The 25,811-nt window shown below is 38.5% G+C and overlaps 1 long non-coding RNA gene across 1 annotated transcript; it reads left to right on the top strand.

Moving 5' to 3' along the window:
* Positions 1-1,485: 1,485 nt before the first annotated feature.
* On the top strand, positions 1,486-2,861 carry LOC144246227 (uncharacterized). Its single transcript, XR_013339893.1, has 2 exons — positions 1,486-2,312; positions 2,468-2,861. It is a non-coding gene; the product is annotated as an uncharacterized LOC144246227 (long non-coding RNA).
* Positions 2,862-25,811: the final 22,950 nt, after the last annotated feature.

Below are 25,811 nucleotides of genomic sequence, written 5' to 3' on the forward strand. Positions count from 1 at the left end.
TTTGATTAGAAGATGTGCTTTAATATTCCTTTTTACACAATTAAATGCTTCAGCTCACTATAAATTATAAACAGCCCATAGTAGATTAAAATTATTATAGCTATAAAAGCTTTTAAAAGCATTATGTAAATTCTCTTTTAACTATAAAACTATTTCATACAACTAGAACCCAGGAAAGATGAGATCAGTTTAAGGAAAGTATACCATTTTAAAATTATTTTTGCAAGTGGAATGTAGTATAATAAGTGTTCTACTCTTAGTTCAGATATCAATGCTTTAAATCAAGGCCAAGATGACTTCAGTAAACAAGCATGAAGCAATATGTCTGGAGACAGACTGTGAGAAACTTACTTTTTAATCCTGACTACTTCTAATTAGTCAAGTAAACAATAAATGCAGCTACATGTTGTAAGCCATACAATTTTGCTACTAATTCTCAGTGCACAGTCTGATAAAGTTATTTACTTGCTTCAAAAGGCCAGCAAACACAACCTTCCTCTTTTTGCAGTGCCGATTAGTTTTGCACATATATCTCACTGATTTAAGGTGCTTGGAGGCCTTGTCTCAGAAAAGGGCAAGAAAAACACTGTTTCTAAGGCTCAGTAAAAGTTGGTCAGTATCTTTTAGGAGTCACAGAGCCCTTGGCAACAGGAGAATCTATGTCAAACCTTGTGCTATGGTTAGAAAATCAACAAACTGACTTTAAGGCAGCTTAAACAAAGATGAAGGGCACCACTGTTGTCTCATAAACCAGAAATGAGTCAGCTGCATTAGCTTAAATAATATTTGTTTACATTGAGTTGACTGCAACTTTTTTATGTGAGTTCTTAGCTCTGGAACAGGAAAAACCCTGAAAATAACACTTATATTGCTATCATCATGATAAAAGCATTTTCCCCTCTCACTGGGTAGTTGTTTGGTCAAGCACAGAAGTTATTCTTGCTGTAATAAATGGGCACTGCTGCTTCCAAGAAACAGTCACATTTCTTCTGAATGTCACTCTGTGATTTAGCAGGCCTGTTGCCCTCACTAAATATGCATAAAACTAGCCTCAAAAAATGAAGTTTATAATGAGTTTAATTATAATTATGTTCAGTTTGATTTCTTCCCTTTAGTCACCAATGCCTTTAAGAATCTCATTTTCCAGAAACCTGAACAGTATATTTTGGATTTATAATTTTTTTTCTACATTTCCACAATGTTATTTCTTTTCTTTTCTTTTCTTTTCTTTTCTTTTCTTTTCTTTTCTTTTCTTTTCTTTTCTTTTCTTTTCTTTTCTTTTCTTTTCTTTTCTTTTCTTTTCTTTTCTTTTCTTTTCTTTTCTTTTCTTTTCTTTTCTTTTCTTTTCTTTTCTTTTCTTTTCTTTTCTTTTCTTCTTTTCTTTTCTTTTCTTTTCTTTTTCTTTTCTTTTCTTTCATTTTTTTTAAGTACCTGTCTAATGTCTCTCTGCTTACTATGTAGAGGTATGACCATCCTTAAATGAAGACAGTAGAAAATTCCTGCCATGTCCTGGAGATTCACAAGCTCTACTTGGAGTCAGGCAACTGGGTGCCTGCTCAAGGACTGCACTACTGTTAGTCAGTGTCGTGGTTTGACACGGAAAGATAATTTTTTCCGGAAGGAAGAGGTCAATTTAGATATTGACCAATTGAAAGTAGACACGCCTCTGAGAACACAGAGGGGTTGAAAGCAGAATTCCCAGGGGAACTCGCTCTCTTTGGTTCCGGTCAGCGTGCAGTGCAAACCTCCCCTGCCCAGCCACGAGCTGGGTGGGGGAGGGGAAGCCCCCATGGCCTGAAAGGTAGGCCGAAAGCCCCAAGGGTGGTGGAAGGACTGGAACCGGGCTGGCCCCTGCAGATGGAAGGGTGGAAGAAACCTGGGATGTCTCCTTTCCCCCCCCAGAGTTCCTCTCCCGAGAGGGAGAGAGAAAGCCGCAAGGAAGGAGGAGCGGGGGGAGCTGCTGCAAGGTGCCCAGTGTGTGGGAGTTGCTGGATGTCCGGGCATCGAGCCATCCTGGGAGTTCGGACTTTTAACCCTTCCTTGAGAAATGAAAGCTTTGTGAATTTTCCTTTCCCCTCCTCGGTTTGAAAGAGAGGAAGAGGGACACCTTGGACCCTGGGATGGGATGTTGGAAGGAGGAATTCTGGATGGGAGGGGGACAAGGAGTGGCTTTTGGCTGGACTTTTCCATGTTAGCCACAACCTGAACCAAATCTTCTCCTTCAAGAGGGACTGTGTTTTGGGAGGATGCCAGTGAGTCAAGAGACCTGCTTCAGCTGGGAAAAAGACAAAAGTGGAGTGAAGAGAGAAAAGGTTAGGGGGTTTGTGGTGGCGCCCCCTTGCCCTGGAAAGGAAAGAGAAGAGAAGAAGATCTCTGTTCTTGAGCCCTCGGCCCCAGGGGAAAATGGGGGGGGACTGTGGTCCCAAACAATGAAAAACTGAACTGTTGTTTTCTCCCCTCTTGGCAGGGCATCCTTGAAAGGAAAAATCCTAAAGGCAGTGACCATCCATGCATTGTGGTGAGAGCACTGTGCATGGAAAGGAGAAGGGTCACCATGGCAAACTTTTCTCCGGGCGGTGCCATGTGTGACATGGAAACACAGGATGTGGAGCTGTGTTTCTTGGGGGGTCTGTGGCACAGGAGAGACTCTGTTCCCTCGATAGACTGAGTATCGATTGCTTGGAGGGTGGAAACCTGATTGGGGTCCAGATTGTGTCTCACTGTGGTTTGTTGGAGTTGGGTGGTGGGGGGAGGAATATTTTGCAAGGTTTTCATTTGGATCTTTGTGTGGTTTTTTTCCCCTTCTTTAGTTTTCTCTTTTCTTTTGTAGTAGTAGTTTAATAAAGTTTTTTTTCCTGTTATTAAGCTTGGGCCTGCTTTGCTCTATTCTAGATTCCACTTCACAGCATTCAAGGGAGGGATCACATTTTCATGGGGGCACTGGCATTGTGCCAGTGTCAAACCATGACAGTCAGGCAAGTAGCCTAGCAACAGGAAAGTAGTAAGATGAGTATCTGCATCTTTAGGGAATCTACAACATGATTTTTACATTTTGAAACACTTCAGAAAGCCAATTCACCCAGCATCCAGAGATCATAAAGGCCATTGTAAGTAGTTCTGACTGAATTACTGTAAGTATTTCCGAATGGGGAGGGTTTGGTTCATTTCTAGCACCAAGAGGTATTTTCCTAAACTCAGAGAGAAAATTAGAATTTTCAAATTATATCTTGATGGACAAGAAAAGTTGGGATTTTCTTCTAAAAAAAACCAAAATATCCCAATCTTTTAACTCTTCCCAGCATCAGAAGTAAATTGTCAAAGCAGAGTGCAGACAGTGTATACTTTTCACTTAAATTCTTGCGACTCTGTACATGTCATAAAGAGAACTTAGTGAATGAGTCAAAGGGATCTTTGACCCACATCCTCGGCTTCTTTCTGACAGCAGGCATGTCAAACCAGCTGTGTTTCTTAAGAGTCAACTACCCTCCTATGAAGACAGGATGAAAAATTTTGGGTTGTTCAGCCTGGGAAAGATAAGGCTTCCTACAGCAGCCTTCCAGTACCTAAAGAGAGCATAAAAGAAAGCTGCTCTAAAGGCATTGAGTGACAGGATGAGGAATAAATAGCTTTAAACTGAAAGAGGGTAGGTTCAGATCAAAAATTAGGAAAAAATTCTTTACTTTGTGGGTGGTGAGTCACTGGAACAGGCTACCCAGAGTAGGTATGAATGCTTCATCCCTGGCATTGTTGAAGCTCTGAGCTACCTGTTCAAGTGGAAGATGTCCCTACTCATAGCAGAAGAGTTGGAAACAGATGATCTTTAAGGTTCATTTCAGCCCAAACTATTTGGATTCTATGAATCTATGACAGGTGAAAGCTGCTTCTCAGACCTGGAGAGCAGTATGTGATCCTCTTGGAAGCAGTGGCCCCACTCTCACTGAGGAGAAGGTCGAGATGTATAACAAGCAGTAAATAAGACAGATGGGTGAGCACCAGTTAATGCATGGCTGGTGAAACCCCTCCTTTCAGTGCATGGGATGGGAATCACTAAAAACTAGATCCTGTTCTAGAAAAAACTATTATCTCTTGCACTTTGCAACAGTAATGGCAGCTACTTCTTAGATCACAAAGATGACAAACCGCACTCCAGTCCAAAAGGGAAGGTGAATTTTTGCTTCTGGCTTGACAGCATCCATGGTATTTTTACCTGGTGCATCCTTCAAGTAGAGATGCTGTCTTTAACCAGCACAGATAATGGGTTCAGCTTCAGGGCAACAGAACTATTTCTGTTCTGATAAAAGCCTGGTATTCCTACATCTGAGGTTTATGAATGTCTGCCTCTGGATGCTTCAGGGATTGTGGAGACAGCAGACTGCATGATTTGCATTAGGGATGTCTCAGTAATGTCATGCTGTTACTACCTGAGGGACGACTTTGTTTAGCAAAGAGTTTGTTCTGTGACTTCATTAAAATGCAGGAGGATAAAACTAAGTTTGCTGAGGATTTACTGAAGCTTTTCTGCTTCTCAAACACACAACTGGAGCCATGTACTGCTGGCACCACCAGTGCTGCCTTTAAGTCTTCTGCTTCATCTCTCACAACTCGCACATCATTGAATACCTGGTCCCTGGCTATCACTGAGCAACTCTTGCATGCCAGATTGGTGTGCTTGCAGCTCGTCACACAACAGAAAACTGCCTACTGCATTTCAGTGAAAGAGCTACTGCAGCAAGTCTGCTGGCTGAGATGCTAAGTCATATGAAGTTGAGTAGGGAGAAGCTATGTAGAAAGTGAAGTCTTCTACATGGAGATATTCACAGAATTCACAGAAAGACCAGGTTGGAAGAGACCTTTAAGATAATGAAGTCCAACCCACGCCCTAAGACCTCAACTAAGCCATGGTACCGTGTGCCACATCCAGTCTTTTTTTAAACATATCCAGGGATGGTGACTCCACCACCTCCCTGAGCAGACCATTCCAGTACTTTAGCACTCCTTCTGTAAAAAACTTTTTCCTAATATCCAACCTATATTTCCCTTGGCACAGCTTGAGACTCAGTTCTCTGGTTCTGTCACTTGCTGCCTGTCGTGGTTTGACACGGAAAGATAATTTTTTTCCGGAAGGAAGAGGTCAATTTAGATATTGACCAATTGAAAGTAGACACGCCTCTGAGAGCACAGAGGGGTTAAAAGCAGAATTCCCAGGGGAACTCGCTCTCTTTGGTTCTGGTCAGCGTGCAGTGCAAACTCTCCCCTGCCCAGCCACAAGCTGGGTGGGGGAGGGGAAGCCCCATGGCCTGAAAGGTAGGCCCAAGGGTGGTGAAAGGACTGGAACCGGGCTGGCCCCTGCAGATGGAAGGGTGGAAGAAATCTGGGATGTCTCCATTCCCCCCCCAGAGTTCCTCTCCCGAGAGGGAGAGAGAAAGACAGCGGCAGTTCTGTCAGCAATTCCACCGCGAGGAAGGAGGAGCGGGGGGAGCTGCAAGGGGCCCAGTTGTGTGGGAGTTGCTGGATGTCCGGGCATCGAGCCATCCCTGGGAGTTCGGACTTTTAACCCTTCCTTGAGAAATGAAAGCTTTGTGAATTTTCCTTTCCCCTCGGTTTGAAAGAGAGGAAGAGGGACACCTTGGACCCTGGGATGTTGGAAGGAGGAATTCTAGATGGGAGGGGGACAAGGAGTGGCTTTTGGCTGGACTTTTCCGTGTTAGCCACAACCTGAACCAATCTTCTCCTCCAAGAGGGACTGTGTTTTAGGAGGATGCCAGTGAGTCAAGAGACCTGCTTCAGCTGGGAAGAGACAGAAGTGGAGTGAACAGAGAAAAGGTTAGGGGGTTTGTGGTGGCAACCCCCTGCCCTGGAAAGGAAAGAGAAGAGAAGAAGACCTCTGTTCTTGAGCCCTCGGCCCCAGGGGAAAATGGGGGGGGACTGTGGTCCCAAACAATGAAAAACTGAACTGTTGTTTTCTCCCCTCTTGGCAGGGCATCCTTGAAAGGAAAAATCCTAAAAGCAGTCTGTCCATCCATGTATTTGGTGGTGAGAGCACTGTGCATGGAAAGGAGAAGGGTCACCATGGCAAACTTTTCTCCCGGCGGTGCCATGTGTGACATGGGAACACAGGATGTGGAGCTGTGTTTCTTGGGGGGTCTGAGGCACAGGAGAGACTCTGTTCCCTCGATGGACTGAGTATCGATTGCTTGGAGGGTGGAAACCTGATTGGGGTCCAGATTGTGTCTCACTGTGGTTTGTTGGAGTTGGGTGAAGGGGGGGGAGGAATGTTTTGCAAGGTTTTCATTTGATCTTTGTGTGGTTTTTTTTCCCCTTCTTTAGTTTTCTCTTTCCTTTTGTAGTAGTAGCTTAATAAAGTTTTTTTTCCTGTTATTAAGCTTGAGCCTGCTTTGCTCTGTTCTAGATTCCACTTCACAGCATTCAAGGGAGGGATCACATTTTCATGGGGGCACTGGCATTGTGCCAGTGTCAAACCATGACACTGCCTGGAGAAAGAGACCAACCCCCACCTGACTACAACCACATTTCAGGAAATTGTAGAGAGTGATAAGGTCACCTCTGAGTCTCCTTTTCTTCAGGCTAAACACCCCCAGCACCCTCAGCCATTCCTCACAGGGTTTGTGTTCCAAGCCCTTCACCAGCCTCATTGCCCTCCTCTGGACATGCTCAAACGTCTTGACGTCCTTCCCAAACTGAGGGGCCAGAACTGGACACAGCACTCAAGGGGACCAGCACCAAGTACAAGGGAAGGATACCTGCTGTCCACACTATTCCTCATGTCAACATGTACTTCTTCATACATCCAATACTTACATGTATAGTTGTGGCCTTTTATGAATCCTGCTTTTGCTTGATCTGAAAAAGAAAAGAAAAAAAGAAAAATCTGCAAAGTAAAATTTTTAACTGGGCTAAAAAAATCATGAAAAGCAGTGTTAATGGGAAAATGTACTGAACTTGCTGCCTACTTGCTTCTCTCATGAGCTAACATTGTACAGCATGTGTTCTTCATGATTGTTTTATAGAACCCTAAGGCACAACAATTGTGGGATGATTTTCACAAAATTGTTGCAATGCTTTTAGCTCTTCAGTGGATAGGGTCCAAAATCCAGGCAAATGACTACCTCTCCCTACCAGGGAGTAGCCTGGCATACTGAGAGTTGTGGATGAACTCCATAACAGGTTGGGGCACTGCCTAATCTCTTCCCAGTTTACGTGGCCAAATGAAGTCCAGTAGAGGTGAAGGGACCAATATTTTTATCTCTGTTTGGCAATAGAGATGTATAATTGCACCCTCTCAAGAGCTAAAAATAATTGAGCGCAGACCCTTAGTAACTTGTGTGACTGGACAGTAACCTGAAGCTGTAGGGACTCAAGAAAAGCAATTTAAGGTATTGTTGGACTAAAGGAAGATGCCCTAAACTCCTTTTCCTCCACAAGTGTCTTTACTTTCTGCACCTGAAATGGTCAACTGAGCTTTGTGGTCCTTTTCAGACTATTTGCCAATAGAAAAGCAATATTTTTCTTACTAAGGTTCATTTTGCAGAATTTCCACAATAATTTAATGAATAAGCCTATGAAAGAAGGGAGCCTGCTTCTTTTTCTCTTTCTAGAATGGCCCATACAAACAACATGCTTGTGAGCAACCATCTACTGTGACATCCCAGTACAACTAATTCAATTCTTGCATCATTTTAGAGTCAAAAATAAAAATAAATTGAGTTTATCAGCCTTGCTCTCTCACAAACTTTGCTCACAAGAAACTGCTTCAATACTACTCCTTGTTATTTCAGGTAATCAGTCTGAGCTTTACAGATTGATCTGTGACCACTGAATTGCACAAGATGACTTTTCTGGGCATGGAATGAGAATCTTCATGTAGCCTTGCAAGAGGGACACTTATAATCCAGCACATCCCAATGACTTTACATCAGTCTTTTAAAATAATTTTCCTGGTTCACCCTTGTCTGAACTAACTACTACTATTGATTAGCAAACATGTTTAATATTCTTTTGAAACTAAAATAAATAAAGCAGTTCAATAAATAAAGCAATTTCATGCCATGGTGACATTGCAAATAAGAAAAAAATCTAATTATGTGTGTGACTGTAAGAGAAGGTATGTCAACAGCCTTGACATGCTCAAATATATCATAAAACAAGCCCTTCTAGTCGTAGCTCATCATGCAAATGCAGACGTGAAGTATGAGACTGTAAATTATTGACTGAGGAATTTCATGACTTACACCAGGTCTGATCAGAGTTACTAATTCACAAGTTTTGCAGGTTAAACTCTTTTATACTGATCACTGCATGTCATTTATCATGTTTATAACAGGGTAACATTGACAATATTTAATCTATGGTAGGTATGACTAGAAGAACATTACTACATTTGTATCATTTCCCATCCCATTCTTGCTCAGCTGGTTATTTCTATCTAAATAGCATTATTGGGTTTTCAGATCACGTCTTCTATTTGTAGATACTTTTGGAAGTAAATCCTTTAGAAAATTTTGACAGGTTTTCCAGGATGGTATCAGTAGCACCTGTGAGACACATACCCTGTTTCTTCACTTGTGCCATTAAGAAAAATATTGAATAGCACTAGAATCTGAAGAGACCCAGCTGGGCTTCTACCCATTTTGATGGTGAAAGGGTGATAACTCCTCTCTGAGAACAGTTTTCTGGCCAGTTCTACACGGGACCTTAAAGCAGATTGAAAAAGATTAGGATTATCAACCAATTTATAATAGAGACAAACCCCCTAGGGAATTTTAGGTGGTTATATTTGGTACTTTTTCATGCACACAAGCCATGTCAGCACTCTGTAGCATAACAGAATAATTCTGGTGCTTTTCATTCTTGCAAATATTGGGTGTTAATCTTCTCCCTATTATATTCTAGGTAACTACAAAGAGTTGTGGGTTTGCCTTCTTCAAAATTCACAGATGCAGAACATAGCACAGGATGGAGAAACATTGTTCCTTTTAAAGCTGCAGTTATTAACCCATGCACATATGACACAGATAAGGGCACAAAAGTATATGTTTGTATTTCATGTTAGTTGTGCAATTTGCATATTCTTCTGATAATGAAGAAGCTGTGGCTTGCCTAATTAATGAAAGGGAGGAAAATCATTAGTGATTCCAAAATATTATCCCCCTCCATGATGAATTTAAGTGAATTTTGATGACTTGAGTAATATATTGAATTTGAAAATTATTAAAAATACTTTATACACTTCAAACATGAAATGCTAATTTTGCACCAAACTTCAGTTTGCTATTGCTCTTTCATTTAATATTGAGTATTCAGTAGGATTTTAATTTATATATCTTCTCAGTCTGGAACATTTTTCTTTCTTTTCATAAGGACATCTGAAACACTTGTTTTAAATTAACATTTATTAAAATTTCACCATAAATACAAAAATGCAAAGTATATGTGCTTCCTGAGATGCAAGGATTTCCTAGAGTTGCTTTTCCACACAGGTTATAAGGTGATAATGGTATAATAGATTAATAAGGAAAAAGTCCATTGATAAATTCCATAAATATTTGGCCTTAAGCATTCTGATCTAATGATATCATCTTGATTATCCATGTCTGATCACCTGAAGGCAACAATATTACTAATTAGTCTAGTCCTCTTCTAAGCTTCTACATTAAGTTTCTAGCCCTGAATATCTGAGTAGGAAGCATACTAGCAGGTCTTCACTCAGTCTTTATTCAATGCTTTTATTCATAATGTCATCCACAATTGGCACAGAAAGCAGATGGTTAGATAACAGGAAATTTAGAAACCTGCTATGACTTTCTTTCTTTCATGGTGCCAGCTGGTTTTCTTCAAAACAAGGATCTTTCTAGAAGCAGGTTAATTTCTTCTTTTTAGAGCTTTGTCATTTCCACTCATTCATAAAAAAGACAGAGGGTCCTTAACTAGTTATTTTCTATATATATGACATTAGCTTCCCAAGTTTTCTTGGAAAAGGCAATGATAATAAAATATGTTGGAAGGATGATCTTTTTGTCAAGAAGTACGAGTGAATAAGTATAATAAAATTTTGCCAGTTTATTAAATTGTGGCTCTGAAGGGGGATGGGGGGAAGACAGGCTTTAGAAAGAGTTTCTTTATGTTATAACATCAGGTAGCTGTAATTCTGAGGAAACAAAAGGCAATTAAAAAATCAATAATAGAACAAATATTGCCTTCTCTTCCCTGTATAGATTCACACCCACATTTTTCTTTATGCATCTATATAATTCTATTTGCATGAAATTTTACTTGTAGAGGTGTTAATTTATAATTAGTTGCTTCCCAAAGAATATTAGGGTTGTATTTCTTAACAAAATTTGTAAAAGGTCAGCAATTTAAAACAATAATAAACTCAGCAAAGAGAAAAAAACAGCACACAAAATCTTATTTTGATTGGCAAAGAAACCATGACAGCTAGGTAGTGGTTACTAGTGGTTAGTAGTGGTGAAAATTCTTCAGAACAGTCAAACAAGTACAGAAAATAGTGATGCAAAGAAACCTCTGCTATGTAATGAAATACATTGACAGCAACCTCTAATGGTGAGAATTTAAACTAAAAAAGAAGTGTTGGGTTTAATTTCTTTTTTTTTTAGCTACAACTACTTTTCTTTCCTTGTTGTAGGTAGATCTTTAATATGATCCAGTCATGCTTTCTCAAAATATTTAGCAAAGCTGTGTAGTTATATTTTCCCTTTTGGGGAACATATGCAGACACTTAAACTGCTTCTCTGACAATCCCAACTTCCTCCTTACCACTGGCACCACTCCACACTGGTAATTCACAGGATGTGGGGTTCCTACAAGTCTTGTGATTGGAGAGGTGAGGTGAGCACTGGTCTCTCAGGATTTTATTCCTATCTTTACAGGAGATGTTCTACAACACTACAGAAAATTGCCTAATCTTTCTCTACTCCTGTTTTCTCAACAATGAAAAGCAATGGGTGGGAAGGGAAAATAGTAGCTACTTTCCCTGATAAAATACTTGGAATATTACACATGAGAAGTGTCATATACAGAGTAAGTAACTGCAATAAAGAATTACTATGAAGTTTTAAGCACTTGAAATGCTGTGGGAAATTTCTGCCCCTGATTTTTAGATGCTATTCATACTTGGATGGTTACTCTTTGGTTCATCATAAAGAGTTTTCTCACGTGTACAAATTTAAAGGAATGTTTTATAGACCATAAAAATATGTACTCAATTACTTCAAATAACACTTGGGGAGCTGCATGTAAATGGTGCATAAATTGCCCAACAAATCAAGACAAATTCTCTTTCAAAATCAGAAATCAGGGGGTAACCAGCATCAACAAACATGCACTGTTGAGAAGGGGAAGCTTATTACTGCAGAGTAGTTTTCATCTGTGCTGTAAATAAAACAGGGGCTTTAAACAAAGCCACTTCAAACATGCATCTGCAGCAATTCTATTATTAAAGCTGGTAGTGACTCAGGGACAATCAATGCACTTTGCTTCAATACTGTTTTGATTTGCAATACGGTACATAGATTGTACAGTGCAGAGATTTATGAAACAGCTTATTCTCCACTATAGTTGTTCTGAACAAGCTTACTTAAGCCCTATATATCATAAACTCTAAATCAAAGGTTTGCTGTCACAGAGCTCTGGTAAACTGACTCCATGAAGCTGTAATTCTCCTCTTGCCCTCTGCCAAGATGTGTATTATCATCATCAAGGCCTCTGAAATGCTTCTAAAATGCATTTGTAGAATGTGTTGCATTTATTACATGCTTTTAAAAATACTCTATCCATTGATTGGGGGCTTATCGGATTTTGACTTTTTCATTTTTACTTTTCGATCCAAAAAATGTTAGATACAAATCCTACTGAAATTCAGAGCAGAAATTTTTTTCAGTTAATTTTAGTTACACATTCACAATTTCAAGCTCAATAATGTACAAATACAGCATGACTTTTTGGGGGCATTTATATACCAAAGCCAATTTCAAAGCTTTTTCTAATTTGTATGGAATACACTAAAATCTTATACATCAAATCTGGTTCCCACAACCTGAGCAGTACAGAAGAAAGAGAAATACAAGTCCCTTGGCTGCTTCGTACTTCAGATTAACATGGGAAATGTGCACTGATAGAGGAATGTAGTTAATGTGTACTCCCTGTTGATGCAGAGAGCTAGATGTTGGTGAAGGGGCTGGTGAGCATCCCTGTGGCTTGGCCCTCACTTCCTTCACCCACACATCCCATGGGCATGGGGACATGCCATGGGCAAAGAGAAAGCTTGTCCCCATCTCAGGTATCATATCACTTCTCTCAAGCTGTCAACTGAGGCCCTAACTGCACATAATATTCTTCTTGCTTTACCTTCATCAAGCACCTTCTATGTGTGGAGAACCAAATACTCCCCAAATACCCAGTAGTATTGCAGGCTCCTCTGAGTGAGAGTAGTGGAAGAGGCACATAAGATTTAAATGGTTGTCCTTAGTCAACCAAAGTACTTTAGCTACCAAAGTACAGGAGAGAAGATCTACACTGTTTTGAGACAGGGGCTATTGATTTTATGTTCACTATTGCATTGAGACTGCATCAGGAGCAAGGAAATGAGCATCTCAATATAAAGAAGAAATACAATTCAGGCAGTACAGATTGAAAGAAATATCAGTTCTGTCATTCCACATCATTATAAACAATGCCAATCACTCCACATAGAGCAGAGGTCCATAAATACAGCTTTGACTTGACTGTTTAAGATGGATAATTGCTTCTGAAGGCAAATGAGTCCACAAATATATATTTAATTGTGCACTTTAAATTATTAGTCTCCAGTTTACAAAGAGAATCTGACTGGACCTACAACTTCTAATAATGCAGTTCAAAATAATTAATATCAAACTGGGGAAGGAAAAGCATTTTTTTTCCTAAGTAATGTCTCAACATTTACTTCAATAATATCTCAGTATCTTACAATGGACCATAAATGGATATGCACTATGCCAATTATGCCAGCAAATAGTCCTTTATATCACATTTTCTGTCCTGCCTCCTCATGCACTTTTTATACATGGAAGAAGTTACTCATGAACAAAAGCAAAGACAATTGATTTTCCTCCCTTAAACTACTATTTTTATCTCTATTCCTTTCATGAAGTCTGTTTAAAACAAGAGTGAGTAAGCAGCTTGGATACTGCTCATATCACACTGCTCAGGACTCCCTGAAGATAACTGGTACTGTCTTCCTCTCAGCACCACTTCGTGTTCAGCCGCTGTCCAGCTGTAACGTAAGTAGTTCATTGCTTAGGACAAACACTTGTATATGTTGTTATGCAAAAAGGTTTGATTTTGTGAATAGCATAATAAGTATTGATATTAGATAGTTGTAGAACTAGCAGAAATTAGAATTATACCAGTTCTATCTGATGTGAACATATTATAATCCCCCCTTTAAAATAAAACAATCAGCTATCTTGGCTACTTTGCATATAACAGAGTACAGAAAGTTCAAACACACCAGAAAATCTATCATCAGTTAAACAAGGCCAAATTCTGTTTTTTCATTCAGTTCGGAGCCCTGCATTTCATTCAGTGACATTTTCATTGATTTACATATTCCATGTGTGAAATCTTGCTAATGCAAATCTGACCCACAAAACTTTAGACTTCATAGGGTCTAAGACATAGCTTTTAGGGCTGGGGTTTAAGTAGGTGACCTCTGTAAACCCTCTGCTGGGGTAAATTTAACCTCTAAAGTAATTTTTGTAACAGCTTCAAGGAAGAAGATAATTTTATATATTTGATCCTTATTTATGACACATGAATTTAACCAATAATGTTTATATAAAACAAAGACTTGACTTGCAAGACAAATATTTTCTGCCACATCTAATGCCATTGCCTGACTACTGGCCAGTGGCTTTACAGTCCAGAAACTGTTCTCATTTTCAAGCCTCATATGTGCCAACAAAACACTGTGGTGTTACTGTATACCCTCCATGCAGAAAGTCATGCTTTCCTGAGATTCGGAAGCTTAAATTGCTCCTCTGGTTAAAGTAGACAGCAGTGCTATCTTTATCTAGCTGTTGGATGCTTCATTCGATTGCCTGAGTCATTGGCAAAATAGCCTGAGGCTAGACAGGTATATTACTCTTAGAAACAGATGGTGTTGCACACAGGAGATTTCAGAAACACATTCTCAATGCAGCAACAGATCTCTCTAAAATGAGCTGTCCAATTTATTATGGTTTATATAAAAATTCTGCCATTACCCTCTATTACCACCTCCCACTCCCCATTAAAACTACAGTATTTGGAAACGGGCATCAAAAGAAAGTAGTTCTATTTCCTGGGAAGCAATGTCAACAGAAAGAAGCAATAATTTTTTTGTGCTTACAGCGGGTACTTTGGCAGAGTCAAATTTGGAAAATTAATGTTGAAGAGAAATATTAGATAATAATATTAGATAGTTTTTGCCATTAGTGTCCAAATCACATCATTTTCTGAAGAAAATGCAGTAGTTTGATATTATTTTTTTTATTAACAGCTTGGAGGTGGGGGCCAGAGAGAAGAAGCACAGAAAATCAGTATTGTTACAACCATTTCCTGATTATTACCTTGCTGTTTCATCATGCAGCTGTCTACCTGCACTTTTCTTACGGAATAAATGAACAACCAGCTATCCATCTGCACTTTTCTCATGGTTTATTAAAGGTATATCACTATTTCTTTCCAACCCTATCTATTTAAAAGTAAATAAATGGGCATATGTAATTATTTTCTAGTACAGCATACATATTTCACTCACAATGTTTCTAATGACAGCTTTGAAGAGTGAAATAAGCATCACATGGTCAAAACTGTGCTTTAGTTTTCTAATAACAAAACTTAATCTTCAAAAGAACCTCAGAATCTGGGAGGCATGAGAGAGAGAGAGCAAAGAAATACTATTTCTAAAGAAATACTACTATTCCTATACACTTGAATTTCAGTTTTCATTTTGGATTTGGGGCTTCTAGATTTGGACATTTATATTTGGCAAGAACTTTGGAGAGGAGAAACATTCTATTGCTTAGAACAGTTTATGATTTTGCCAGCATTAATTCCAGTTAGGGACTAAGTATTTGTTACCTTTTTTTGTTTGTTTATATTTTCCAAGAACTCTTAGTTTACAGCATTGACCATCTCTATAAAGGATGAAAGAGGGAAAGGCCAAATACATAATAGCATTCAGTTTGTTCCTCAGTGTTGGTCAAACACAGAATTCAAACAAGTAGTGGTAATGTATGCAACTGCTATGAAAATGGAAGAGATGACAGCATTTAATTACCTAGATAGCCAAAGCAGGTGACATACCTCAGTAATTTTTTGGAGTCTAGGGAAAAAAAACAAACACCAATGCTGTAAGAGTTTTTATTTTCAACTAAGTAAGGATATGCTTGCCTGCTTATGACTTTACCAGAACTTACTGGGTTACTATCTTTTTTTCAGGGAAGAAAATATAAACAGCATTAAAAATTGCAGTAAGAACCGACTGACTCATCTTTTCCTTTACAAAGTGGTGGGGTGATATCACTCCTCCAGCTGCTCAGTGTGGGGGAGGTCAGTTGGTGATAATCCTTGCCAAATGTGTCCAACAAGAACAGATGAGGAGTGCAGCTTCCCCATCATAATAATCTTTTTCCCTCTGAGTTTGAGGAGTCTCTTTTGGATGAACACAGCATGGTCCAGAGCTCTGCATAATTTCAGGGGATATGTCTAGCCAGGAGAAAATGGAGCCAGGCAAAAGTCACTCTTGGAGGCATTGTTCCATGGCAAACTAGTCAATAATCCACCAGAAAACCCACTGATGTAAATGCTGATGCATTACATTTAGCTTCTTGGCATTGGTCACATCAATATGTGTGGTCATTGTGGGCAAGCACACTGAGAGAGTAAACAATTTCAACTGCACCACTAGTGCTCAGCAGGGAAAGAAGCCAGGTCACAGCATGAACTGTTCAGAACTCTCTGATTTTGTCCCAAAGTTTGCAAGGAGGTGATGAAGTCTTCTTGCAGAGTCTTAAATCACAAAGGCATATGGACATGCTTTGTGTATCCTGGCCACATTTAAGAATTTGCAGCAAGCTTCTTTCTCCCGTGCTGTTCACATAAAAGTGGTTAGATGTGCCTTGATGCACAAAAGGGAGAGGGTATCAATCATGGTACTGTTAATACATTACTTGTAGTGCAAGCATTTAGAAAACTGGAGACTAATTTTTTCAAGAGGTTGCAAGAAGGAACAATAACTGCAGGGACATCAATTTTTTTTTAAAAGCACTTGACTAAGTTTCTGGCATGGAAGTACCCTAGATAAGAAGATCATTACAAATACATGTTCAAATTCCATTCAATTTCAGGAAAGTACTTTCCATTGATTCTAATGGTCTTCACATCAAAGTCTTAAATGGATTGATTTTTTTTTAATGCAGTTGAGCTCCTCATTCACAAGCCACTCATGGCTTCTTGATAGCTGGCTAAGTCTAAGCTATATTTATTGAGAAGTGTCCATCGTCAAACTAACCACAGAGCAAAGAGTGCAGCGATAGGAATAAGCAGCCAGAACAAAAAAGGAATAAACTCTAAGTATACTTTATTTAAAATGTACAGTGTCTGAGGGCCACTTGACTGCATTGCTCCTATTCAGTAGGGGAAAATCAAATAGGCGGATATTGTCACCACAGGAAAAATAATCTATAATGAACTAATAATATTCTGATGAATTTTAGTCTACCTTCATTGTTCAATAATATTCTGAAAAAATAAGAAGAAAATAAAATCCTCTGTGGAAAGCACTAGTCAACTAAGGCAGTCTAGAGAGTGGTGAAATCTATAAGAATGTTCTCCAAGGACTTTTGATTAGTCAAGTGGTATTTCATGCCTTACAGAGGATTTTAAAACCTTTCAGTATAGGAAGTAAATAGCAAACATGTACCTATAAATATGTGATTTTCCTATTTTTTTTTTTTTAATAGCACAAACCTACAACTTTCTATTGAGGGAAGCTGGCATTTTAACAGAGCATACATGAAAAACAGTGGCACCTTCATATGCAAGTAGCAATTTACTCAGTGCATCTGAAAATACTGGGGCAGGATAATAGTACTCACTGAAACTATTCTGTTTACACTGAGTAGCACCTCAGTCCATGAAATATTTTTTACTAAAATTAGTCTTATGTGCTGCATATAAGAAACAGATGCTGAAGTCAAATCTTGTAGTCCACAATGACAAAGGTGTGGGCAACAAATGTTTAATTCAGGCAGGCCTGAAGAACCACTGCTTTTTACCCTGCTCTGTAGAAATTTGTAGCTGACACTCTGTAGGAAACTTACAGAAACAACACAAATAAAGTCCATAGGCCTCACAAACAACAATTAAGATTCTTGAAGTGGAAGGGAATTTGTTAAATTAAACTTCAAAATGATCCTAGGACAAGACTGGTACTCATATTACAATCAAAAAATAACAATGACACTAGCTAAAATCCCTGCCAAGTTCTCTTGACAGAGACAAAAATCATCTTGACCTCAAATCTAAAGATAAACAATCTAAATAAATAGGTATGGTATTTTTCCATGGGTTAAGCATTAAAAAGAATCTGATTCCATGTATTGAAATGAGTTTTAATCTATACAACCCAGAAATAATAGCACAGGTACACACAAAACAGAAGCATGGTCATGCCAATGGAAGTATCATTTCACCCAAAATAAGCAGTGCTCACAGTCCTGCAAGAAAATGCGATTCTATTTTAATTGTGCTATAAATTGCACAGGGGAAAATCCTCCCCTGGAGAGAAACAAGGAAATAAACAGGTGGTGACCATGTAAGGCAACATTGCAAATAACTTCTTTCACTCCATGCTACTGAACTTCTCTCTCTCTCAGTTTTAAATGTTTTTAATGCCTTTAATGCTTTTAACTAAATAACTTGCACTAGGTCCATAAATGGGGAGAGCCTCTCTGCAGCAGCAGTAAAGGAAAAACTTCCCTCTTCATAGTTTCACAGCAGACATTTTGTAAATATATTCTCTCCTGGCTTTCCTCCCATCCTTCTTTAGGAGAAGCTTTACTCCCTCTGACTGTCAGCTCCACTCAAGCCCATTTTGGATTTAGGTGTCTCATTGTTCCTTTGAATTAACTATTTGGAGCAACCTTGTGAGCTGACTGACCAAGACTAAGAGGAAATGGATTGCACTTTTCATGGAATCAAGTCAAGATCTTCCAAAGCAAATAGAAGGAAACTGATAATTCTGGAAGAGTCTTCAGGCCCAACTGTCTTCCACATAATAACTGTATCTCTGATTTCAGAACAGAGGGCCTTCCAGCACTTTTCCTTTTGTTCTAGAAAGATTAAAATCAATAGTGTTAGTTCTTCCTAGCAACCCACAAGCTTCTGAACTGAGTTTATGAGGCTTATAAGCCTATTGGCATGCTAGGGAAACATGAAGAGTTCCAGATTTCTTTCTAGTGTAGTTCTACTACTCCTGAGTCATTCTCCCTGTTGTCATACCTCTGAGCCAAAGATTTTGGGCAAAGAATATCAGTGTGAGATATGAGTTTTATGCTGTTCAGCAAAGATTTTTGTCTAATTGTCACACAGATATGTGCACTCCATGAATACTTTTCTGTACACAGTCTCCTCTGTTTTATCTAGAATCATATTGAATCCATTCCTACCTGAGAGAGTGTTACTACTAACAGGTGAAAATGTTTCATAAGAGACACTTTCTCCTGGAAATGTCACAGTATGCTTTTTGTTTGTTTGTTTTAATTATCCTTGTACTGGCAGAAAACTGAATGCAGCTGCACTGAAACACTGATACTAAATTTTGCATATTTCATAAACACATGTTTAAAAACAACATCCAGTGATACAACTGAGATTCTTACCTATTATACAAGTCAAAAGTTCTCATTCAGTGCTTGGTGGAATACTTTTTGTTTTGTTCCATCAGATGGAAGCTATCTCATTCCCAGAGATTTTTAGTCTGAAGATTCATCCATTTGACTCCTTTCCAAAATTCCTCAGGCTATATAATAAAACTTCTCCATGCCATACATTGAATCTCTGTAACAAGATGAATTTCTTTGCTTAGGCTGATGCAACTACAGATTTAAAAACTTTAAGATGCTGTTAAAGCCTCTAGAAAAACTCTGCCTTATCTCTTTCTTCAAACTCTTCAGTGTCATTCTTCAAAGACTGATAAAAAGGCCTATTCTTTTGTGAAACCATGATATAAAACTTCAGTATACTCATTGTTCAATAAGGTAAGAGGGGGATGAGTTCCATTCAATTGCTGTGACCCTTCAAGCAGATTATATTCTCCATCTACTGTGACAATCAAATACACAGTCACAAAAATACAAAGTTTCTTTTAAGTCCTACTGTCTCCAGTCTTGGAAATATCTTTTCCAGAGTAGACAGATGTTCAGCCTTACCTCTGGCTCTTCTGGGAACACTGTCAATTCTCTCTACAACAGTGTTAAAAGATAACCTTCAACAGATTTGCCATGGGTCTCGAGGAATATCCAGATGGTGATACCATTTCATAGGGCAAGCCATTACATTTCAAGTAGCCCTTTCAGATCTTTAGAGAGGTAAATGCCTTCCTGTCTCCCTCCAGTCTCATATGCTGACAGTTTACAACTTGCTGCAGTTAATTTTGACCATACACTGGAGGTGAGATTAATCATAGGTAACATAGATATTTTTGTCTGGTTTAACTAAAGGCAATAAAAGCAAAGCTTATTCAGGAAATTGCAATAGTGGTGCAATACTCCCAACCCTTGATCTTTATTCAGGAAGCACAGAGGACTACTCCTGCTTTCAGGAGTTTAACTAGACCTCAACTTGGACACAGTAAGCTTGGTCAGCTACCCTTGACACAGGCTACCTGCAGCTTCTCTTGAAGTTTTATATTAATGGAGAATCTCAAGTATAAGAACCATGTCTAGAGCATAGCAGCTTAATAGGAATAATAGGAAATATTTATTTCATATATATGTGTGTGTGTGTGTGTGTACATTTATATTGTTTTTAAAAGATCTGCTGTATTTTCCCTTGGTTTTTTTAGTTTTATTTTTTAGTGTTTTCAGGACTCGCATCCTGGATCTTGGGTGGAATTTGCTAAGTGCCCTTGTTTATTCAGGCTATGGTTGTTATACTTCTGGATAACTTTTAAGTTTACAAACAAGCACAAAAAAAGTTCCTTTATTTCAGAAGTACCTTTCCTGAGCTTGATTGCTTTCAGATGGCTTTGTGTTCTCTGGATTGATTCTACATGCAGGTCTTGTAAGTTATTCACTGTTGCTTCCACTTGAGTTGCTAATCCTGTTGCTTTGGGGAAGATTAAGTCCTTTTCTGACAGAATAATCTCTAAATATTCCTATCACAACACCAAAAGCAAATCAACTCTCCACTGTCAAACATCCAAGCAGGCAAGCAGGTTATATGCCATTAGCCTGACTGGTCATCCCTTCTGTAGCAAAGAATCCTGTGCTAACCTGCATTCTACTGTCATCAAACCTCATCATCTGCATCAAATATTCCTATGTTTCAATCTTGTCAGTCTTTTTTGTACTTTCAGTTTTCCTGTCATCGCTACTTTATGAAACATAATATGAAGGAATGGTTCAGTTAGTGTTTTCCTTCCCTTTGACAGCTTTATATGGAAATTCCTTTATGATTGTCCAGTTTAAGCTGATGTACAGGGAACAAATGTACTATATGATTATGTAATGTTTCTGCACCTCACCTTCTACAAAATAATTTTAAAAATAGTTGCATTCAGAACAGTAAGGGTGGCATGCTGTACAGACAGTGCTTCTTTTTACAGGCTGCACCTTCTCCCCCCATCTCCTTATTTGCTTTAGGTTAAAATAAAACCCACAAATGTTAAAAGCATATAGCTCTTTTTGCTCAGCCTTTCCATTACAGTAATTGCATTCTGCTTCCCAAAATTCCCCTTTCAGATGCAAAAGGAAGTTCTACCTTTTCTTTTGTTTGTTGTTTTGAACTTCAGCTCTTTGTAAACCTTATCCCAACCAGCTGTGTTTAATTGCTAGAATAACTCATAAACATACAAAGCCAGCTAGTAGCTCTTGGGTCCTCTGGGGACGACACTAATAATGCTGCATAAACTACTATCAGATTAGGATTTTCCAGTGACATGACTGCTTTTCCTCCACCCTCCTTGGATGTGAAATTTATGCAGAAGATGACATAATGATCTTTGACATCTCACACAGTGTATGCCATATGCATATGACAATGGGATAGCACTGGATAGAAAGCTAAGACCTCTTACTTCCTTAGCACTGCATCTGCTCACTCTAATCATCATGGACATTCACATGCTGTTTCAATTTTCTTTTAATAGGGGGTATAAAGAGAAGGAAATAAGTAATTACTCTATTATATATAGTTTACTTTTCAGCAAAGTGACCTGTCACTGAATGAGACTTCTATTCAGATATTTACAGATTCAATTTTTCCATCCCTTATATTTCCACAAGACAGTTCTTTCATTCTCTGTTGACACTTAGCCATTGATGGTTTTTTGACACTGAAAAAGAATTGTACTAAACTATATTTGCTTCAAAAATACCTCTCTGTCCTCTCATAAAGGTGCACTTCCAAGGTACAGCAGTGCACAAAACCAGGAGCTGTGCTTCTGATCTGCACAGACAATACCTGACTTCCAAAGCCAAGCCTCAGAAAGGCTGTGCAGGAAGGCACAAAGCTATTCTAAAATCCCACTAGAAGAAGCAGGCTGAATGAAGCAGTTTTTGTCCCTTCTGGTTCAAGGGATCCAAAAATATTTGCTAAAGACCTGCACATGTACCCGAGCTTTAGGGAATGATCATCTTTGTAATGAAGTCCCTATACATAGAAGGATATTGTTAAATGCTTTCCATGTCACTTGTCATTAGTGTGCTATGCAGAAACATGCACACAGAGATTTATTCAATAAGCTGCAGTCACCACACAGCTTCAGATATCTCACTTTCATTCTGCTCAGTAATTCATCAATCCTAATATGACTGTAATACCCACAACCTTCCAAACTTTTAGAGTGCTGACAATGACTACAGTTTTAAAAATAAAAATTGTCAAAATGTTTCCTCTCCTCATCATAAATGAGGATTTTCCCTATAAAATCACCCTGGCCTGGGACCAAAAATGGCAATAAACAGAATTAGAATAGTTACAAGTTTGAATCCCATTATTTCACAAGACAGCCAGGCTAGAAATGAATGATACCTGCAAGAGATAATGAATCTCCTCTTCCAGCAACATGCAGAACCAGTTTCTCGATTTGAAACAGAAACTGAAAAATCACAAGCTGCTTGCTTTCTCACATATAATAATACATCTTAAAATCCCAAGTCCTCTGTACCTTTCTATCTCTCCCTGATGCTTTGAAAGCTGGGCTTTTTGTAAAATGGGCAATATATTTTAAAAATAGGTAAGGAAAAGTGGCTCCCTAAACATGCAGAATTATTTAACCTACAATCTCTCTTCCACACCTAAAACAGAATACACAAGAGATTTGTGGAATTGCATTCTACTTTTGTCCTCTAGCACCCAAAGCCTAATAATGTTAGTCCAAGTCATACTAATGGATCTTTGACATTGCAGAAAAAGTCTGTCAGAGCTTGTGGGGCAAAATTACAGTTCTGTGAATGGTAGCCTTCAAAAGGAAATATTGGTTTGCTCCTCTGTTCTTCAAGCTGGCCTTTGATGGAGAAATAAACAATTATTTTGCCTTTCAGAGATATTATTTAAAACAAAGATATGTATTTCCTTCTATGAAACTTGATGAGATTAAGTATCTTTCAAATACAGAATAAATGAGAGCCTAAATGAGTCAATGTTATTTTTGTTACTATCAATTTTTAAGGCACACAGGTTTCAGTGTAGAAGAATAAGAATACATTGCTATGAAAAACTTAATATTTCATAGACACCCACAAAGTAAGCAATCATCTTGAGTAAACAAATAAATACTGCTAAGTGGTAGAAATGCAAGTCAGGTATTTAAGCTTTTAGGCATTCAGTTTACCTGCAAAACAAACCTGAAATTTACATCAGAAATCTGTAAAAGTAAGCTGTGTTTGCTTTAAGTATTGGGATGTGGCAAGTCCTGCTCCTTCTGCAAAATATATTATTTTAAAGGACTGTAGGTCATTGTTGCTACAAAAGTAACAGAGAAAATTGAATGAGAACCTCTACACTGGAGTCACTGATGAGTAAAAGAATGGTGCACATTGTGTGGAATAAACAGGAACAACTTTCTTCTGTATGTTTCCCTTATTTTTCATTATGTTTGACATTTGACATTGACTTCTAACTTCTGAACTGCCTACTGCAGTGACTGGTAGGAAATCAGACTTCACTGTGGTACACTGTGGAGCTGCAGGAAAAAAAAAAAAAATAAACCATGAGAAACTGGATGACCTGGCTGAGGTTTGAAGGTTGAGATGGTGTCCCAGATTGTGCTGTCAAACAAAACACGACCTGTGTGTACATACTACAGAAGTTCTGCATGTAGTGAAAGAAATGCTCAATGTCCCTTGTTCTTTTGCTGTGCTGCAACATATAATATTGAAGTGGAAATGTGACATGACCTGTACTAGCTGTTCCCAGCATGTTTAATGGTGTAGCTACTCCCTAGAGTCCACATTTGCCTGGGACTCCAAAGTAGGACACTGCCAACATAGACAGTTTAGGGTCACTCCCTTTCCTAGTACAGCTTGCTCAGCTACTTCGAAGTAGAAGAAAAAATTGGCTTTTGGTTGGCAAGTCATATATTTAAAACCACTATAGATGCTATAGGTAAAAAAGGCACTGTTTAATCCTTTCCTAAATTTTAGAGACAGACCTAGCTATTGAGGTTCCTTAATGCCAATACAACAAAGGTAAGCTGGATTACTTTTTTCACCCATCAACAGAACTGCAGTCATTACAATGATTAATTCTTATATCCTTCTTGCGTATATATGAAATTTATTCTGAACCTAATCCCCCTTGATGTAACTGCTCTGTGTTATGCATGCAACACTTGGTCAGAACACAAGAAAGAGGCCTGAGACCTTGTTTTAGAATAGTCAGTGCTTGAGGATTAATTTGTCTGAGATAAATAAACAATAAGTGTTACAGATGCAAGTATAAGCTGTCAATCAGAGCTCTCATCCAGTCTGTTAAACCATGTGTAGTGATGCATGGAACTCGCATTTCTTTTCAAGTATGAAAGACTGCATTTCTAGCAACCTTTGACTTGAGCACAGCTTTTCTAAAGAAAGCAAAATTTAAAAAATTACCACCCATTGTGCTTATCTACCCATTGTACTTGGATGAAGATCACATTGAGGCAGCTGTGCTTCCAGGGTCTGTTCTAAACTGGCCATTTGAGCCAGTTTTCTAGCCTGGTGTCACTAGAGCAACTAGAAGGAGTCAGATGCATGACTGGGATTTAAGCCCCCTAATAACAAATCCTCCTTGGTCCGTGACAGCCAATTTTCTTAGACAATTTCCTCTGGTATTATTTCTTTCTTCTTTTTTAGTTTTTTTTTTTTTTTAAGAGTGCCAAAGCAACAATCTCAATAAAAGCCCTTCAGATAACAGTTTCAGGATTATGAAGAACAGTTGAATGACTAGCAGTAGAGCCAAGTTTGTCTTGACTGGTTCTACAACATTTCAGGAATACTTTTTCCCCCCTGGTGTTCAATGTTGAAACAATTCAAGCAGTTAACATATGGCAGTATTGCCTTAAATCCTCCCTGCTGTTTTGTCAGCCTCCATGTGTACCACTAGACCGCTGTTTATACACTAGCAACTGTAAAGGGAAGAATCTCTTAAAATCTGCTGTTTCTTGTTTCCTTCATTCTGATTCTAAAGTTTCTTTCCTTCATTGTAGTTGTCATTCTGATAAAAGGGAATCTGTTCTTTATAGCAACATAAATCAGGAATAGGTTTGTTGCGTTGAGTGAAGTGATTCCTCACACTTCTCTATGTGTGTGTGTGGAAAAAAAATACTCTCATGTTCCAGCAGTCCATTAATTCAATGTCTTTGCAGAGATCAGGACACACTGGCATTTGGTAAAATGTTAAAAGGGAAAAAAATATGTGAGTATTCCTCCCTGGCTCTGGAGGATTTGGTCCTGCCCTCATTCACTGGTGAAAGGGGTGCTGGAATGGTAATGTTTAGAAATCACAGTTAAAAACAGACTCTTGAAAGGGTCCATTGTGTACCAAAGTTTCAAGTAAATTCAATAGAAGTACTATATACAGTAAGAAAATATTAGTATTAGCCAAGTATTGATGGAATAAAAGAGAAGATGGAACTACCATGCAATGATAAAAATATTGATGCATAGTTGTCCTATATTGGTATAAATGATCAAATCATGTTCTTGCTACTGAAGGGGCAGGTGTACTGACATGAGAACCTGGATGGCTGCATGTAGCTACGTGTATCAAAAAACTAATAGTTTTCAGCTGAGTTTAAGCTAAGTAAAGAGAGTGTGAATTTTTATGATCTTAATGTAAGATGAAAAGCAATTTGCCATTTTAAGAATCCTTTCCCCCTTCCTAATCCCCAGTACCTTTCTACTTGCATTCAACATTTCTTACATACCAGGGGATTGATGCTGTCCTTTGGTGAGATATATGTTCAGTTTTGGTCCTGACATTATATATAACTTCTGTATAACTAACTCTTGGGGTGATAAGATTAAGCATGCATCCCTGATACT

This window comes from Lonchura striata, chromosome 4 (assembly GCF_046129695.1).
Source record: "Lonchura striata isolate bLonStr1 chromosome 4, bLonStr1.mat, whole genome shotgun sequence".
Classification (NCBI taxonomy): domain Eukaryota; kingdom Metazoa; phylum Chordata; class Aves; order Passeriformes; family Estrildidae; genus Lonchura; species Lonchura striata.